At 37.2% G+C, this 18,701-nt stretch overlaps 1 protein-coding gene and 1 pseudogene across 1 annotated transcript in view; one reads left to right on the plus strand and one right to left on the minus strand.

Moving 5' to 3' along the window:
- Positions 1–3,560: 3,560 nt before the first annotated feature.
- On the minus strand, positions 3,561–17,998 carry LOC127657651 (protein FAM8A1-like; annotated as a pseudogene).
- Positions 14,853–18,701, plus strand: part of LOC127658238 (zinc fingers and homeoboxes protein 2-like) — a 31,761-nt gene continuing 27,912 nt past the window's right edge. Inside the window, exon 1 of the mRNA XM_052147431.1 lies at positions 14,853–15,176. The gene's annotated coding sequence lies outside the window, so the exon portion shown is untranslated. The remainder of the gene's footprint in view (positions 15,177–18,701) is intronic.

The following is an 18,701-nucleotide window of genomic DNA, read 5'->3' on the forward strand; positions in this document are numbered from 1 at the left end:
AATCTCGGCGCGGACGACAAGTGCGCTGATTAATGTTGATAGGCCATTTAACTATCTATATGTTGTGACTTTATGTTCTTTTAGCCAATCAGGAGTAAAATAATGGAATGTACGTCCTTGCAAATGGTATAATTGATGTAAGATTTTGTGTAAGGTACGAGTTGGCTTTCGATCTCCTCGTGAGACTTTGTCGCTGGCTCTACCAATTTCACTGCAAACTATTCTTCAGTAAATTTTGATTCTTTAATTGAATTTCTCGACTCCTGGTTTTCTTTCTCCATATCTGGTCCGGGTCATAACTGTTATACCCCTAACAACTGCATCTTGCTTTTAGTGTGAAATCAGTCCCCTCTGAGATTGCACCGCCATCCATTCTCATGTCAACACATTCTGTTATAAAGGACACTGAAGTCTCCATTGAGTTGTAACTGGATTACTAATGAAAACATCTGCCATATATCCACAAGTCACACAGGCATAGTTATAAGGCTGTCAGTGTGTAAACTTGGGAGGTGTTAAACATTAATCGGCTTACAGACAGACACTGGGTCATTGATAAGGATAGTCAGCACTTTTGAAATGTGATAACAGTGTGCTCTAAATTCTGAGCATGACTGGGCCTAAAAAATACTATATATTTACTAAAGAAAACTATATTGTATGATTTTCTCCTTTTGCCATCCTTCCCATGTTGTAGGGTCCTATAAGTACATTTCTTGCCCTGCAGTTAACTGTTTTGCTGCTACCTTTGAATTTCTCTTCCCACAGGATAAAAAAAAAAAAGTATTGCAAACACACCAATTATTTTTGAAATGATAGACTATTTGATGACAGTTACAACAACTAACAATGACCTTAAATAGTATTAAAGGAATGTTCTGAGTTCAACACAATTTAAACTCAATTAACAGCACTTGCTGTTGCAGTAAATGGGGCAAGTCCATAAACAATAAAATACACACTGTTTTAAAAGTATAGCTACCAGATGTAAACATTTCACATGTTAACGTGATTTTTGCTGCTTCTTTTCTTTTTTTTTTTTTTTAAATAGATGAGGGACCAGTCAAAAACATTTTTGTGGAAATTATGCCAAAAAAAAAAAAAAAAAGCTGTTAACGGAGCTTAACCTGTATTGAACCCAGAACATGCTTTATCATAATACAAGTAGGCTGCTTGTTTTAGCCTCACACAAAGAGGAATTCTTCATTTCTTGACAGCACTACAGCTACAGCATTAATTCAACAATATGATTCTCTATGATGTAGCCTCAAGATGTTAAAGACAGGGTAAAAGTGTGGCAAAACCTGACTACCATGGGATCTATTTTGATCATTGATTTAGCAGAGCAGACTCATTTCGAAAAGCCTAAGAGTGAACATCAGTCTTGGATGATAAGATACCCAACAACATCTTATTTTCAACTGAATAGCCAATCAGCTCCAACCAATCACAGTCACCATGGCTTTTGATTGGCTGCTGATGACATCATTACTACAGAAAGTAAGAACTATCCCCAATTAATAAGAGAGTGCTGTCCAGTCAGCCAATTACCTTGTTCAGTAGAAGCCCTTGACAACATGCCTTGAGGCTGATTTGGTCCTTTTTCTCTCAGACTTCAGGCCACCCAGACAACTCTCACTCACAGGTATTCAACACATTTACAGTATGTACCACATATGCTTACAAACAAACGTACTTATACTTGCAATGATGAATGCCTGCATAAGCTTGTATTGTACAAGACATCCAATTCTAGAATTAACTTTTTGATCAGATATAACAGATCAGACTAGACATCTGGTGATGTCACACATTAAGGGCTTGACATTCTTGGAAGAATGCATTTAATAATATAACCAGCCAGCATCATCATAATAGCAGTTGGAGGACTGGTGGCCCCACACAAAGCTATGGCTCAAACTAACGTCATATAGTAGACATTGCATGCTCAATTTGACTTGTGGAATAAAGTCAGGCCGAGCATGGCTGGCCATTGCGCATTGATAACTGCAACGAAACATCAGTGGAAGCAGTCTGATAGTGAGTGGTTTTTACAAGTCAGTATAGGGTCAGGGAGAGAGGGAGATAGAATGAAAAAAGTTAAATTAGGGTCTGTTTGACAGAGACAGCCATCTGTGCCTGTTAGCTTTACACAATATAACAGTAGAGCTTCAAACACCCACAATCAACCTTTCATTATCACTTCCAAATAAAGCCTATCACCTGACAAAGATGTCCCAAGGAAATGGCGAATGTGCAAGGCCAGGTCAAATAATATTAAACAATGTGGCATATATTCCTATTTTTAAAAGCACTGTAATTAACCACAGGTTTTTATAGGTAGGACAAAACGTTTCCTGACCCACATATATCACTTAAAACTGAGGTCTATGTTATACCTATAGGTCAATTTAATTTAGAACTCAGACTTGCAGTAACTTCTATGGTTCACTGACCTCATCACTCTGACATCCGTATTTTGCCTCTTGTATCTTTTCACCAATCGCTCTTCTTTATTACAGGTATCGATCTTCTGCAGTATTATATAGTTCACTAGGCTTTTGTCTTATTTTGTGATTTCAGCAATGCACACAAGCATTCATGACAAATAGGGCTCCATTAACCATTTCGTTCCTAAATAAGCAGAACAGATTTGTGTGTAAATTATGTATGCTTTAATTGCCCAATTGCATTAAATGGACCATCAATTTATGGTCATTTTTCCCCCCTGCATGTTTCATGAATGATGCCCAATGAGTGATTCCAAATTGACTTGTTCATCATCCACAGGCAGTGCGCATGGCAAGCCAGCTGGTCTCTCACTCCATCTATTGGAGACTCATGAGATTTGATGAGGAACACGCTTAACAGGTGCGACATTTTACAGAGTCAATTATAAGTCTTTTAAAGGTTGATTTCAACTTAAAGTAACATTGTGGTACTAACAAAATATTGCTGTTTGTTCGAGCAGCCTGTCCAGCCCACATTGGCTCGACCAATGGTGTAGGCTTGGGGTGGAACGGTTTACAAAACCAATAGAACATGAGGGGGGGGCATAATCATTTGTGCAATTCTATTTAATGATGCTAGCAGCGCATTAAGTTTAATTACAATGTCATTCTTTTGCGGCAGCATTTCACAGTTATTTAATAACTCTTTAGCCACTTTGGAACTGTTAGTTCCCTCGTGTGATTAGATTAGGATCAACGACCAGACTTATTAGCACTAGGAGAAATGTTAATTCTTTCCGAAATGTCATTTGTCAAACATAAAATGTCCTAAGTATATATATGCTCCAATCAATACACACAAAATAAATTAGAGAAAAATATATGTACCAGAGGAAGTTCAAATACTGCGAGGCAGCTCATTTATAAATTATCTTAATTTGGCACAAGAAAAACTATTCAAAGATGTCAACAGATTCATTCAAAAATACTTCTAAGAAAGCAATTCATGCTTATAAGACCGTCCAGAAGAGATGGGTGAGAAATACTGGAAGTACATTTTCTGCTGTTGAAGCGAAAGATCTCCTAGATGCCAAACAGCTTTAGTTCAGTTCAATATATCATTTCAATGACACTTCTCTTCTCTCTCCCACCTCGTTTGACCACAATGGTTCCAGCCACAATGTCATAAACAGTCCTATTGTGCTGAAAGAAAAGAAATGTGATGAATGCCGGAAAGAAGAAAGCAATGGAGAAGTTCTTGTTTAAAGCTCTCACCGTTGACCCGCAAAAAAGGAATGATCATAATTTCTTCCAGTATTATTCTCTATAAAACAATAAGTATTAAAGCATTACAAAGCAAATGTACTGAAAATCTTTTTTTAAAAGTTACAGAGATCTAAATTAAAGGCAACACTAACACAGAAAGGGTGATATTAGTCACTGGTACCACAAGAACTCGATTGGGTTTGCACCAGGACAGAGCTGTCACATGTGACAACTCGTAAGCCAATGATGAACTTTCCTGGTGTTGCCCCACCAGCTCTCCAAACACATATGATCTGTTAAACAATCAAAAGTAGTGATACAGGTCTGATCTCTTTGAGCTTTTTAATTTCAGCATACGAGTTCTTTTGTGTGTTTGAACTAACCTCATATACACAAACTAATATCCATACACTAGAGCTACAAGCATCATCTTCTGTAATTCCTCCATGGATGTGTCCTCATCTATCTCCTCTACAATGGCAAACTTTGAGATGTCGCTAAAAAAGGATTTGAAATAGATAGCGGTTAAATTCTCTCAGTTAATATTTTATTTATTTATTGTATATACAAGGGTAATATAAGTGGAAATGTAAAAAATACAATTCCAAACTCACTTCATTCCACTCAAGTGGACAATACTGAGGATAATTGATGCTTTAATGAAGAAAAGAAGAAAGACATCCACCATTTCTGCCCAGAACCGTTGCAGAGGAGAGGGGATGGCATATTCCCGACCAAGAGAAAATATATTGTAGACATGAACTGCTCTTCCAAAATATCAACATGATGCAGATCATATGGGGTAAAAATAAATAATAAGCATGTTGTTTAAACTACAAAATTTGCATATAATAAAATTAGCTACTACAACTGGTTCCTGCTCAGTTCATTTAAATGCAACACTGCAAACAATTAAATAAAATTAAAGCTGCACTACAGAAGATTTTTTTGGTTAAAAATGAACAAAATGCCATTATTGATTGAGAACATAAAAAAAAAAAGTGTTCAAAACAACGTCCTTACCCTGATTCACTACAGTAAGCCTACAATGATTTGTATTTTGAGCTGTCGGGTCAGATTTGGCAAGCAATCGCAGGTTTGTTGTTCATCCTTATGTCATTACGTAATGTCCATAAACACAGAAAATGTGTACTGGCTGTCACATATTCTGGCAGGGTAAACTACGCTGTTCAGGTCAGTTGGTCACTGTCACACAGTTCAGCACAACACCGCTGCAGTCTGGATGGATGTTAATCGGTTAACTGTTTGGCAAAGTTCTTTACTTGCTATAATGCTTGGATATGTTGTCTGGCAGGGCTGTTGAAGCTTATATTGCTTGTCATGCTCGTACAAATCAAACAATACTTGTCTGCTGTTAACCGATCACAACATATCTACATTGTCCGGTGAAGTTCCTGTAACATGTTTACTAATATTCATAACTTTTGAGTATTTTATTGCATTGCTGTAGTTTCCAGGTTCCCCAAGAGTGTGTGTGTGCCACTGCTTCTCATTTCTATAGCCCCAGTCACAGAAATCCACAAGCTATCGCTTACTGTCAATTTAGCATTTAATCTGTCTCTTTACAAGTTTGTTTAAAAGCCACTATAGGTACAAGTTACTACAAGGTAGTTCCCCATGAACTGTATAATCATCTCAAGTTGTTTAAAATGTACCAATTTCATAGCACAATAATGTACATATTCATTTTAGTGTGTAACCATCTATCTATTATAACTTTACTGCTAAATTAAGAAGGGTATTTAGACCTTTTTTATTTTATTTAATAAATTATTTACCTATATGACCTATATAGAGGTTATTTTTGTCAGTTTTGCATACCTGAAATTAGTAGAATAACAAGTAACAACCTATTTTATCCCTGGTTGTGACAAGATGAATGTGTGTGTGTACATGTGTGTGCAGCATTGTAGATCTGTTATGGTCTCACCAATTAATTTTGTTGTGTGCGTGTTCTCCATTTTGGCTGATCTATTTATTTTTAATTTTTTGGACAAATTAAAATAATTCTGTTTTATAGTCTGACTAGTTCAGTTGTGTGTGTGTGTGTGTGTGCGTGTGTGTGTGTAACTCTTGATATCTCATACCTTCATGTCTATGTGTTTTGTCTGCATTTTATATAATATCATTTTTAAGATTTTTTTATAGTAAGAAATGGAAGAATAAAAAAAAAAACACAGATTTTCGAATCAACTCCAATTTATTTGTGTATTCAGATATCAAATTGATGAAAAGTCACCAAGTCTCCTACCCGTCAGATAAAAGAAACCAGAAGAAATGTTATTGAAGAAACTAAATAGATTTTGGTCAAAACTGACCAAACAGTGCATGAGGGTTAAATAAAATAATATCATATCAACATAAAAATAGAACATTATTACTCCAGCTCTAACTATCTCCCAGTTATGATCACAGGTGTCCAGGTAAGCTCAAATCACGAGATTAATCTGCACAGAACAGCAGTGCTGAAACACAACTCGCATAAAATGTTCTTCAGCAAATTGCTTGCAATTTTAAGTTTCAACCACAGATGTCAATACAGAGCACAAAATTACGTAGAGCAGCTAGGTGCACTCAGTAATGTTTGTTTATGCTTTGTCAATGTGTCCTCTTGGACCCACACTGACAACTAGGGGCATGCATGCAGCAATGTGCAAATGCAATAGTTTTCAGTTACCAATGCCTTCGAAGAAATTCACTATTCACAGTCAGCCATGATTCATTAAATCAATGAGTGATATTGTACAATAACAGAGCAGTTAATTAATTAATGGTGCATTCATGTCATGTCGGAATTACTGTTAAGTTGTCAGTTGTTGGTTTCTATGGCAGCACTTATAACACCAAAATGGCTTTGTTGTTGATAACAGCAATATTTTCATTAAAAAATGTTTTAGAACAACAAAAAAAAAGCTCCAGGCATCAATGACATTTCAAATAGAAATATGTGCTCAGTACCTTCAACTGCCGCTGCCATATTGGTTCTATTTACATGACGTCACAGCTGTTAAGTCAGAGCTTTCATAGAATTCTTGTAATTACAAGTCATACAAAGACATGAATGCTTTTTACAAGTTGGAATCTCGTAATTACGGTAATTCAACATGATGTGAACACACCAGCGAATAGTATTCGGCCGGTCTTGTTATCCTACATGCCCTCCTCCATGTAAAATGAAACAGCTTTTATAGTGTTATGGATATGACTGGAGTCTTCATCTCATGTGAGTGATTATAATTATATATATAATATACTTGACATTTACAATCTCCAAACATAAATGCATTCCATTGCCAGATGCTCAGAAGATGACAATTAAAGAAACAAAATTGTAATGCTCCCATTATCTTAGCAGGTGTTTAAATATCACCAAAGACGTTTCCTTGCAACCCATTTCAGAAACAATCTGCAAATCTAACATTTGTGCTACAGGTGTACAGTTTTCAAAAGAGAGTATAATTTACCATGTTTTGAACACCTGCTACTCTGCTAACGTTTGTTAAACAAACTTTAATATAATGTAGGAACTTTTAATCATTTATCGATATAATTTAATAAAAGTGAATGTTTATCACTTATTTTGTATTTCATCCTGGGTGTACAGCAATAAAGTTAGTTTTACATTTGAAATTTTTTGGATATTCGGGTTCATACACATTAAACTTCAAGACCACTTGACCTAAAGATGTCAAATCAACTGCCAATTACTCAGAATATTATTCCCTCTGTTGCACAAAGCTTATTTTTGGGAGATTTTATTTGGTAGTTTTTATATAGAATACTTAATCCCTGTTTTTAAATTGAATATTTGGTCCTTTTAAATCCATTAAACTCCAAGATCATTTGAACTAACAATGTCAATCCAACTGTAAATTACTCAGAATATTATTCCTTCTGTTTCACAAATCTTATTTTTGGGAGTTTTTCTTTGGTAGTTTTTAAATTAAATATTTGGTTCATTTAAATCCATTAAACTCCAAGATCATTTGAACTAACAATGTCAACCCAACTATAAATTACTCAGAATAGTATTCCTTCTGGTGCAAAAAGCTTATTTTTGGGAGTATATATATTTAATACACTGGTGGCCAAAAGTTTGGAACTATGTAAATATTTTGCTCTTATAGAAAGAAATTGGTACGTTTATTCACCAAAGTGGCATTCAACTGATCACAATGTATAGTCAGGACATTAACAACTTGAAATATTACTATTACAATTTGAAAAAATGTGAACTTCTTAAACTACTTCAAAGAGTTCTCATTAAAAAACCCTCCACATGCAGCAATGACAGCTTTGCAGATCCTTGACATTCTAGCTGTCAGTTTGGGATTTCACCCCACACTTCCTGTAGCACTTGCCATAGATGTGGCTGTGGCGGGAACTTCTCACACACCTTACAGTCTAACTGATCCCACAAAGCTCAATGGGGTTAATATCCATAACACTCTTTTCCAATTATCTGTTGTCCAATATCTGGGTTTCTTTTCCCACTCTAACCTTTTCTTTTTGTTTTTCGGTTTCAAAAGTGGCTTTTTCTTCCCATAAGGCCTGCACCCCTGAGTCTTCTCCTTACTGTTGTACATGAAACTGGTGTTGAGTGGGTAGAATTCAATGAAGCTGTCAACTGAGGACATGTGAGGCATCTATTTCACAAACTAGAAACTCTGATCTCTTTACACATCTCTTTCGGTCCTTGTTAGAGCCAGTTGTCCTTTGTCTTTGAAGACAGTAGTGTACACCTTTGTATGAAATCTTCAGTTTTTTGGCAAATTCAAGCATTATAGCCTTCATTCCTCACAACAATGATTGGCTGATGAGTTTTTAGAGAAAGCTATTTCTTTTTTTGCCATTTCTGACCTAATATTGACCTTAAGACATGCCAGTCTATCACATACTGTGGCAACTCAAAAACATATACAATGTTAAGCTTCATTTAACGAACAAAATAGCGTTCAACTGTGTTTGATATAATGGCAAGTGATGTTCTAGTATCAAATTAGCAATATAGCATGACTACTGAAGGATAAGGTGTTGGAGTGATGACCCTGGATGGGGCCTGTCTAGATTTGATAAGAAAAATCACTTTTTTGGTGCGTTGTTTTTACATCAGTAATGTCCTGATTATACTTTGTGATCAGTTGAATGCCACTTTGGTGAATTAAAATACCAATTTCCTTCTGAAACAGCTAAATCAGTACATTATTCCAATATATATATATATATATATATATATATATATATATATATATATATATATATATATATATATGCAAACCAAAGTATACACAGCACAATGCTTTACTATAAAAACATTGTGCTGTGTAAATGTATTCATGTAAGAAGTGTTTGAGTTAAAAAGATTAATAAGATTCTAAAATCTACCAAAGAAAAACTCCCAAAAATAAGCCTTGTGCAACAGAGGGAATAATATTCGGAGTAATTTACAGTTGTTTGACATCTTTAGGTCAAACAGACTTGGAGTTTAATGTATGGACCTGAATTTCCAACGAATGTCAAACGTAAATTATAACGCAGTCCTGAGTCCCGGCATGATTGTGTGACGTCATGCACCTGCATCTCGGCAAAATCAGAGTTTAAAATTTCCACACGACTTTTCCAAGTGGCGTTCCATTGCTCTTTCCCAAGTAGAAAGTTGGAAGTCGACTTTCCGAGTTGAATGGAACGCAGAACTTTTTTATTTAGGAAAAATGTAGGGAGAAGTACTTTTGGTTTGAAAAAGCTTGTTCATGCGGTCCATGTTCATCTGTTAGATTCACAGCTGGGTAACGATATAATATTGTAGATGGCAGCCTTAAAAACAAATAAAGCTAATACACTGTTTCTTGGATACCTGGCTGTTGGGCATTCCCATTTCGCTGTTGCAGCTGCGCAGGTGCTGTGGCTGGAGCTCGTGAACTGTTCTTTGCGTCCCCAGATTGACCTGCAGCCGCAGCAGAAAGAGGTGGTATAGGAGAGGCAACCGCATTGCTAAACCAGTAGCGAAGGTCTCCATTAGACATATCTGTCGCTCCGGGCGTTTGCTCCTTGTGATGGGAAACACGGTGGGAAGATAACCCCTGACACAGCTAGCCAGCTCTGCCAGTTAATATAACTGTAGTAGTACTGCCACATCCACTCCTGTAATATTTCGCAGTACTCCGTGGTGGTGACAGCGGTGGATGTGTCTTGCTTGCCCTGGGAACAGGGCTTTTGTGATTCTGGATGTTCATGTTTTCGCCGTTCCCAGTCCTACTGTACAAACGCGTTTTGGTCCAACTCCGCCTGACGCTTAAATGTTTGCCGAAATTGGTAACGATTTAATCAACTTCCGGCATTACTTTGTAATGCATAATAAAAGTAATAGTAGTGCGCAAAATATGCACAATTACATTGCGTAATTCAGCTCTTCCCCGATTTGAAGTGACAGGAAAGGTAGCACCATTTGTTTGCCGAGGCTATATGTAGGGCATGAAGTTCAAAAGAAATAGTCATTCATATTGATGTACAAAGAAAATCTTTTACAATTTGGCAGTTGTTGGTAACATATTTGCACTTCATCAAGAAAAATCTATTCATATTTGAACGGCCCTGAGTTCAGGGAAATTACATACATTGCAATTTACATTTGTTTTTAGTAAATTATTACAAAATGTACGCATTTTTGGTCATCAGTGTTTTCAAATTATTCAAAATAATGTAAATACATGATGGTAACTCTTTAATACATTTGACTTTTTAGGTACAGTGGTATGACGGTGAATTCATGAAAATATTAGTCACAATGTAATCATGTAAACAAAGAAAGAGGAAATCTGAAAAACGTGGTTACATCTGAAACCAGGAAAATGCTGCCTCCAAAGTCTGTATACCAGAGATTATTAAGCAGAGGTGGACCACTTCTATTAAAATGAATGGGAGAAATTGGAACGCTCAACCAAGGAGCTCTGAATGCCCAAATGTCAACGGATGTAGAAAGGAAATCCCACCTAAAAGAGCCAATCAACTCTAGAACACGCATGCGCATTAGCTATACAAGCCGGGAATTTTTTTTTTTTTTTAGAGTAATATTAGGTAAAGAATCACAATTTATGATACCAGTATTGTCATATTTTATTGATGATTTGAAATATGCTCTTAGATCGTAATCTTGACAACCATTTTTTTGATTTTGGTCTTTCTCCATTGAAGTAGAATGGAGCTGCACTGGCATGAATGGAAATAGCCTCATGAAAGCGTTCCAAAGATGGCCGACAGTGGACTGACTTGCTAAAAAGATTTGCCGGAGGTATCCAAGGCATGTCCGAATCCAATGTTCTTGTCACATCCTGTCTGCTGAAGTTATGTTTCCATTCAAGCAAAAAAACATATTGTCACAAAAACAATGTGCAAATAAAGCTGCTTTTCCAGCTAAGGGCGTTCAAAAGGATGAAATCGTCACTTCCGGAGAAATTGTAGCCACTGTGAGTGTTTTAGTAATAAAATACTGCCGGTTTAGCGCATGCAGAAAAAACATTGTCAAGAAGTTTGTCTCAGGTTTGTGACACACTTCTGGGAGTGCTATATAAACTTCTCTCACTTTTAACTACTTTTATTTTCAGCAAACTTAACATGTGTAAATATTTGTATGGGGGTGGCCAGCTGCATTAAGTACTGCAGTGAATCTCCTCCTCATGGACTGCACCAGATTTGCCAGTTCTTGCTGTGAGATGTTACCCCACTCTTTCACCAAGGCACTTGCAAGTTCCTGGACATCTGGGGGAATGGCCCTAGCACTCACCCTCCGATCCAACAGATTCCAGACATGCTATATGGGATTGAGATCCAGGCTCTTCGCTTGCCATGGCAGAACACTGACATTCCTGTCTTGCAGGAAATCACACACAGAACGAGCAGTATGGCTGGAAATCCAAAAGCGCCGCTTCTTGGGCGGTGTGGAATGACTTCCGGTCGATAGAAAATTAATGACTTCCGGTCGATTTGACGCTCAGACGCCTCTGGTCTGACCGCACCATTAGCAGGGGTCATGCAGAACATCTCCTGTTATTAAATAAGGATCTCTTTCTCACTTGCGATAGCATCAGTGATGTCAGTCCACTTGTCAGCAATATCTCGCGCTCTTCGCTTTCAAATTGTATACATCACTTAAGCATAATTGCCTCACTCAAGTCCAGCTAGAAGGCCTCGACTGTGACATCCTAAAGATAACACACCCATGAACAAATAAATAAATCTGATTGGCTGATGAATCTGACAATCTGACTTCAGTTGCTCATTCATTTGCACTGTTGAGGGATTCTGTGGAAATTTTGAAGGCCTGAGGGGGTGGAGCTCAAACTCACACGCTGCTTTGGCTACGAGCTTGGCCTTGGGCATGCGATTTGTGAACCAGTCATCACGCTTTGCTTGTAAGCATCAAGGAATACATTCTGACTGGATAAATGTTTAGTTTTTCTCTAGTTATTTGTAGATTAATTAAGAGTGGAAAGCGATAAAAAATGCATATAATGCAAAAAGGTGATTGAGAATGAAAGGATGAAAAATATTTGTTGAAATAAAGAAGGCTTTGCTTGCCCTGAGAATTCGCCACTGAGGCTGATGCACTGTGCATTACCATCACAATAATATTCTACAGTATAACTTTTCTACATTTGTTTAATCCAAACATTATGAATGCAAGCACAGTTTCTTTGCGTACAGTTGTAGTGATCTTTCAGCTGTTTTATTATTGCCTTTCTTTTAAGGAAAATTACATAACAAGAGCACATGAAACAGGTTTGAAATAAACAAGTTTTAACACAGTAAATGGAAGATTTTAACATGCTGTGATGATATATCCAAGTGATTGAGGTAAAATTAAAAAGAGCACAGCTGACCTCTTCTTATGGCTGCATCTGACAATCAGTTATCATTCTCAAAGCCCAAGGTTTACTTCGGGGGAGCACCTTCAGGAATCCCCATATTGACCCGATCAACAATGGGGGTATGATGCAAATGACTGCCCAACTTTTCCTTGCATTTCATTAGGATGTTGCAGAGGATAATATAGGTTGTATGGAGGGGGAGGCATGCTCATTGCTCATATTTTCTCTTTTAGCAATCCTAAGTATAATATGTCAAGATTACTTCTGAACTGACAAAGATCTAGACACAGTGAATTAAGAATTGACTATAGAAACCCACTAGTACAATCAATGATCTGGTAATAGACGTAATTCACACAGACAGATGCTAAAGTAAATTGACTATTTTAATCTTGAGTGGTATTGACATATAATCAGGATCTTAAATTAATTTAGGATGTAAAATTCTCTTTATGTTTAGATTTACAACAAATTATAAATTATTCACATAGAACAGCCACTTACTGTCTGACAAAAGTCCACTTTCTATTATGATTTGTTCAGGGCAAATTCTGCTCTCAATCAGTTTGTCTCCATGGAGACAGTACTTTGCCTAGCCCACCAAATTAATACACATTTGTGAAGGCCAAGTTCACTTATGTGTATGTTTTCCCACAATGAATGAAAATGCTCACAGAGAATCAATTTATAATGACATTATGTGGATACCTGTACTGAGCACATTTTACTGATTTTATAAGTAGAATTAAAATGTATGACTGATATGATCTTATGTCATGATTATCTGTGTCACTTTGACTACAATCACAAAGAGTACATGCTACTTGTGTTTTATCATATTAGCAGACAACCCTTTGTGGTGTCATTAAAAACTAATTATGTTAATAAAACAAGTCACGAATTAAAGGAATAAATAACCCACCAAAAGTGATCTGATCATTATTCACCCTCGTTCCATCCCAGATGTGTATGTCTTTCTTCTGCAGAACACTAACAAAGATTTTTATAAGATTATGTCAGGTCTGTAGGTACTTACAATGCAATTCAGGATATCTTCTGAAGAGATCTTGTTGATTTTGGATGAGAACAGACCAAAATATAACACATTTTTTACTATATAAACTACAACACAATAATATTCCTGACATTAAACCACTGGAGCAATGCTGCCTTTGTGTGCTTTCTGGAGCTTCAAAGTTCTTACCACCATTCACTTGCATCGTATGGAGCTACAGAGCTGATATATTCTTCACATTTTTTTTTTTTTTTAATCTTAATTTGTGTTCTGCAGAAGAAAGAAAGTCGCACACATCTGAGGTGGCATAAGGCTGAGGAAATGATGACAGAATTGTCATTATTGGGTGAACAAATGCTTCATACAAACCTACAATGTGACATACATTTCAACAAATACCACATCTGAGCGGTGCGCTCTCCATGACAAATTTGACTTAAACCTACAGACAGCTTGTTATTATGTTGGCAGGAAGAACCAACAAATCATCCTTATCAAATCAAGCATTACATTACATATCCTGTAGATGGCGATAAATACATAGACAACCATATGTACAGGTGCGCTACCTTAAATGAAGAATTAAACATGTACAGATAAGTTAAAATGAACGACAAAAAACAAAGATCAAGAGAATGGTCATTAATAATTCATTAGCTGCTGATTTGTATGTAAATATATCCAACACTGGCGGATCGGTCCTGATTAATGAATAATTCATTAAATTCTGCAGCAGTAATCATCAGAGCCCACTGCTGCACGCGCAGGTCTCAAAGGGACAGTCATGTGTCTGGCATATTCAAAAGAAATAACAGAAACTTGTGCCAAGAAACAGTGTATATTACTCTTTTATATAGTACCTTTTTTGTGTACGAGTACCTGACTTGTATCCCTATAGCTAACAGTCACAAACTGTGTTTAGTAAGAAAACGTCTAGGAACAAAAAGTAGATGTCAAAAACAACATCATGTTTTTGCATGAATCTTTGACCCCTTTCCACTTACAGTTATAATGTGTTTCATATTAAGAGTTGAACTGTTTGTTTTGATGCACAACAGTAGTAGGGCTACATGCAAAATGTGGGAGGAGACGATGAGAGGGTGGGAGGGGAGGAGGCGATTCAGCCACTGGTCTTCCACATAGTGCTTAATATTCAATGACCTATGATCCGAACCAACGCAGGGGACGTCAAAACAACAGTGGTTTTACCATTTCAAAGAAGGAAGCACGGGGCGAAGTGAGCTACTGCTCTCGCAAGCGAAGCCACAGCTCGCCGTCGGCAATTTCCAAACGTTTTACTTATAGGAGTTCAATTCCAAATCAAGATGGAACGGCGTCTTGTATCGTATGCAAATGCGTCTGCTGACGTAGTTGATCATGTGGGTTTCGGCGTAGATCCCCCTGTGATCGCCAATTTTTTTTCGGCTGTTGTCTTTAGGATTCGGTTAGAATCTGTACAATCGTACGCTACTTTTGGCAGCACACGTGGAAAAGTACGCGATTTTGGAGCCTTGCTGCCAATAACCTCGCATAATTGGCTTTCCGGTTGATTGTAGGCAGGTAAGAATGTCTGCATTAAAAATGTTATTGATTGGAAAACCAGCAAACAACCCTCAAAGTTACAGGCTCGTTTGAATACACTCAGTAAGCCGACTGAAACATGATATAAAGTGCTTCTGATGTAAATCAGCCTTTTTTGTTTTTCTGCTGAACGACTGAAGTTTGTTTGTCCAAGCCATTTTATAGAAAGTGAGCACCTGAATTACCGCAATGACCTGACACGAAAACCTCGGGTTTAATGTTTGCAATGCAGTGATTTGGTGTGGCTCCCGGAAAGTTTAATAGAATCGCTAAAGTTAAGGGGGAATGGGCGCGAGAACATGTCTACTTCTCTGATGTCGGAAAAAAAACAGCTAAATATGGCTACCAATGTCGACATGGCGTTACGTCGCTCCAAGTGATTTTTGTTATTGGACTCTGTTTTGTTTCAGTTAATCCATATTTTCCTGTGTACATAACGCTCGTATTCCTAACTATGAATGATTATTTCATGTACTTGCATGAAGTGAGCATAGCACGCAACTACTTTGATTTCGGGTTGGTGTCGTGTGATGTAGGCAGCGGTGACGCCTTCCACGAGCATACTGCATGGCACACGCTTCAACCGGCTGCCACATTGCAGCAGTGTTCACATCTGTGATAGTTTCCTAAATTGCCGCATCCGCACTATTATAAACTGATATTATGGCTTTAGGACTTTACTCCATATCGTGCAATATAAAAAATGAATTTCTTAAAGTTACACGATTTATCGATTTTTCCCCCCATATGCGGTTATAGTATTGTGAACCACCAACATCTCTTTCATTCCTAGAGGAGAGGTAATTTTGTCAAGACACCTCCGGTGTTGTCAAGCTAACGGCGTGCACTTCAGATGTGTGTCAGTCTGCTTTTTAAAGGAATGTGCCAGGTTCATTTGTGGCACAAATATTATTTAGACTGTTAAGGACAAGCAAAAATGTAGGTTAATGGACATTCAATGGAAGTGAATGGGGCCAGTCCATAAACCTTCAAATACAGGTTAAATTTCAAAAGTTTAGCCACAAGACAAACATTTGAGGTGTTTATATTATTTTAGTGTGATTTAATGGGTTTTCTGGTTTTGAGTCTTCTGACACCAAAGTCGTAATATTGGATGTTACGTTGCACAAATAAGGTTAGTAATAGATTTGATCACGCTTAAGTCGCGTTAAAGTGTACAGTGTTAATTTGAATGTTTATGGATTGGCCCCATTGACTTCCATTGTAAGTGCTTCACTGTATCAATGATTTGTTTTTATTTTTGAAATCAACAAGGGATGTGTTAGTTATTTTTTTTTGGTTATTAAATTGTCACAAATGCTGTCGGTTGAGCTTAACTTGAATTGAAGCCAGAACATTCCTTTAAGGTGTTATTCTCCGTCATTATTCAATCACCAAATGCTGTCACAAAGTAGGCTATGATTTTGTCCAACATTGCTGTCCTTGTTTTTCCCAGGTAGTCTGATGTTACTGGCAAATCAGTGTCAGAATATTTCATCGAGCATTGATGGGTGATTGGAAAACCTTTAGTGATTTTGCACAAGCACAGGGTTTTCTTTTGTTTTTCATAGTTTGAATAAAGTTGAATCTAAGGGACAAGGGCATCACTATTTTTAGTTCATGCAGCAACTTATATGGGCCTCCTAAAAAGAGATCATGAGATCAAACTATATTTTGCATTACATAATTCCTTAAAGGTATAGTTTACCTGAAAATGAAAGTTCTGTAATCATTTATTCACCCTCATGTGGAAAACTCATATGACTTTCTTGCTTGCATGGAATGCAAAATTAGATGTTTTCTTCCATACAACTAAAGTGAATGTTGACTGGGGTTGTAATTCTGCCTAACATCTCAAAGTTGTACAGGTTTGGCACAACATTAGGGTGAGCAAATGATGACATTTCATTTTTGATTAAACTATCCCTTTAAATAATTATATTTAGCTGATCATATTTCTCCTCCTCTAGAATCTCATATTAGCCTGCTCAGAGTAAAATACAGTTACTTTGTGTAAGATCTTACCCACATGCTCCCATCGTATCATGTGCACACAATGTAACCTGATTTTTTTATATTTGTTTGGTTACAGTGTATAGCCAAAGGAGAGAGAATTGAATTGGTTGTGCCAGTCTCAAGCACTAAAATTGCTCAGGTTTATTTCCCCCAATCCTAAATAAGTTTATTTGCCTAATGGTCAAGCAGAACCACAATTCATTATAATGTTTATTAAATGGGCTTTACTGAGATTTAGAAAGGCTGTACATACCATAAGGAATTAGCTTTTTTTAAAATTTTTTTATTTATTTGGAGTTTTATTCCATTGTGCTCTTTGGAGGGCATTCGGATACAATTATAGTGACGTTTATACTGGGTTCGTGCCATTGTCAAACAACTAGTCATTCTTGCTAAACCTGGCAAAATACAGGCTACTTTGCAACCCGTAGCGTGCACCTTTGAATTGTGGTTCGTAGTACAAAAACTCCCATTACAAAGGTTTATTCATAGATCCGCGATTGGGCTAACTGTTACGAAGTAATGACACAAAATTGACACAAGTAAAACTCAAGTCCTCAACTCTGCTTGTCTAGCTCTGGCACAAAATGTGGTTAATGCCAGGTGACTGGCTGGATTCAAAATGGCTGCCTGCGTTTATGAGAAGCTGACGTCTTTGAGGAGGTGGTTGCTGCTGCCTCTGCCTCATAGCTCGTGCTGTCGGTGACTAAGCCGACAGTTGCTGATGTCACAGCCGTGGGCTGGGCTCCCATGCATGCTGTGTTTTCTCTGTCGGTGGTGGTCATGACTCCACTGAAAGCAGAGCCTCTTTGTGATGGATTCTGGCCTCTCACCGGAGCCAGGTTATTTATTAGTCATCACTACTAAAGCTATTAATTTCCTTCTGTGTTTATGTCCTGGAACAGGGAGTGTGCCAACTGGTGTGTGCCACTCGATTTCAGTTCAAGGTGGTATACTGTCCTAGTCTCTCTTTTCTAACTAAACTGCTGCATGATGTGAGTGCAACAAGTCATGGTGCATAACTATGCAGGATCATATTCATATTATCATACATCTTATGATCAAACTCAAATTATATCCTTTGGCATGATGGACTTGGCTGAGGTTCTGAATAAGTTTAAGTGGCAGTGAAAGCAGCTGGGATCTGAGTGTTGTAGTTTTGGATCAATTAATCTATTACCAGATTTCATCTGACTTTAGCCACCTTAAAGAAATCCAGAAAAGAAAAACATCAGTTGAGTGTTTGTTTTCTTAGAGGAATGTTTCCAAATTTTTGCAGTCACTCTCTGTTGAGCAGTCTCTTTGTTGCCAATATTCTGCCCTACTTTAGCAGCCGTGACCCAGCTTTTTGGAGGCGTTAGAGGCTGCATTACTGCACAGACCATGGTATTGATGAGCAGGATAACAAATAAAAAATTATAAAGAAGCTTGGAGTGCTAACATTGATTTTATTTGCATGCAGATGGATTTTTGAATTCAAGCAGCCCA

The sequence above is a fragment of the Xyrauchen texanus genome, chromosome 17 (genome assembly GCF_025860055.1).
Source record: "Xyrauchen texanus isolate HMW12.3.18 chromosome 17, RBS_HiC_50CHRs, whole genome shotgun sequence".
NCBI lineage: Eukaryota > Metazoa > Chordata > Actinopteri > Cypriniformes > Catostomidae > Xyrauchen > Xyrauchen texanus.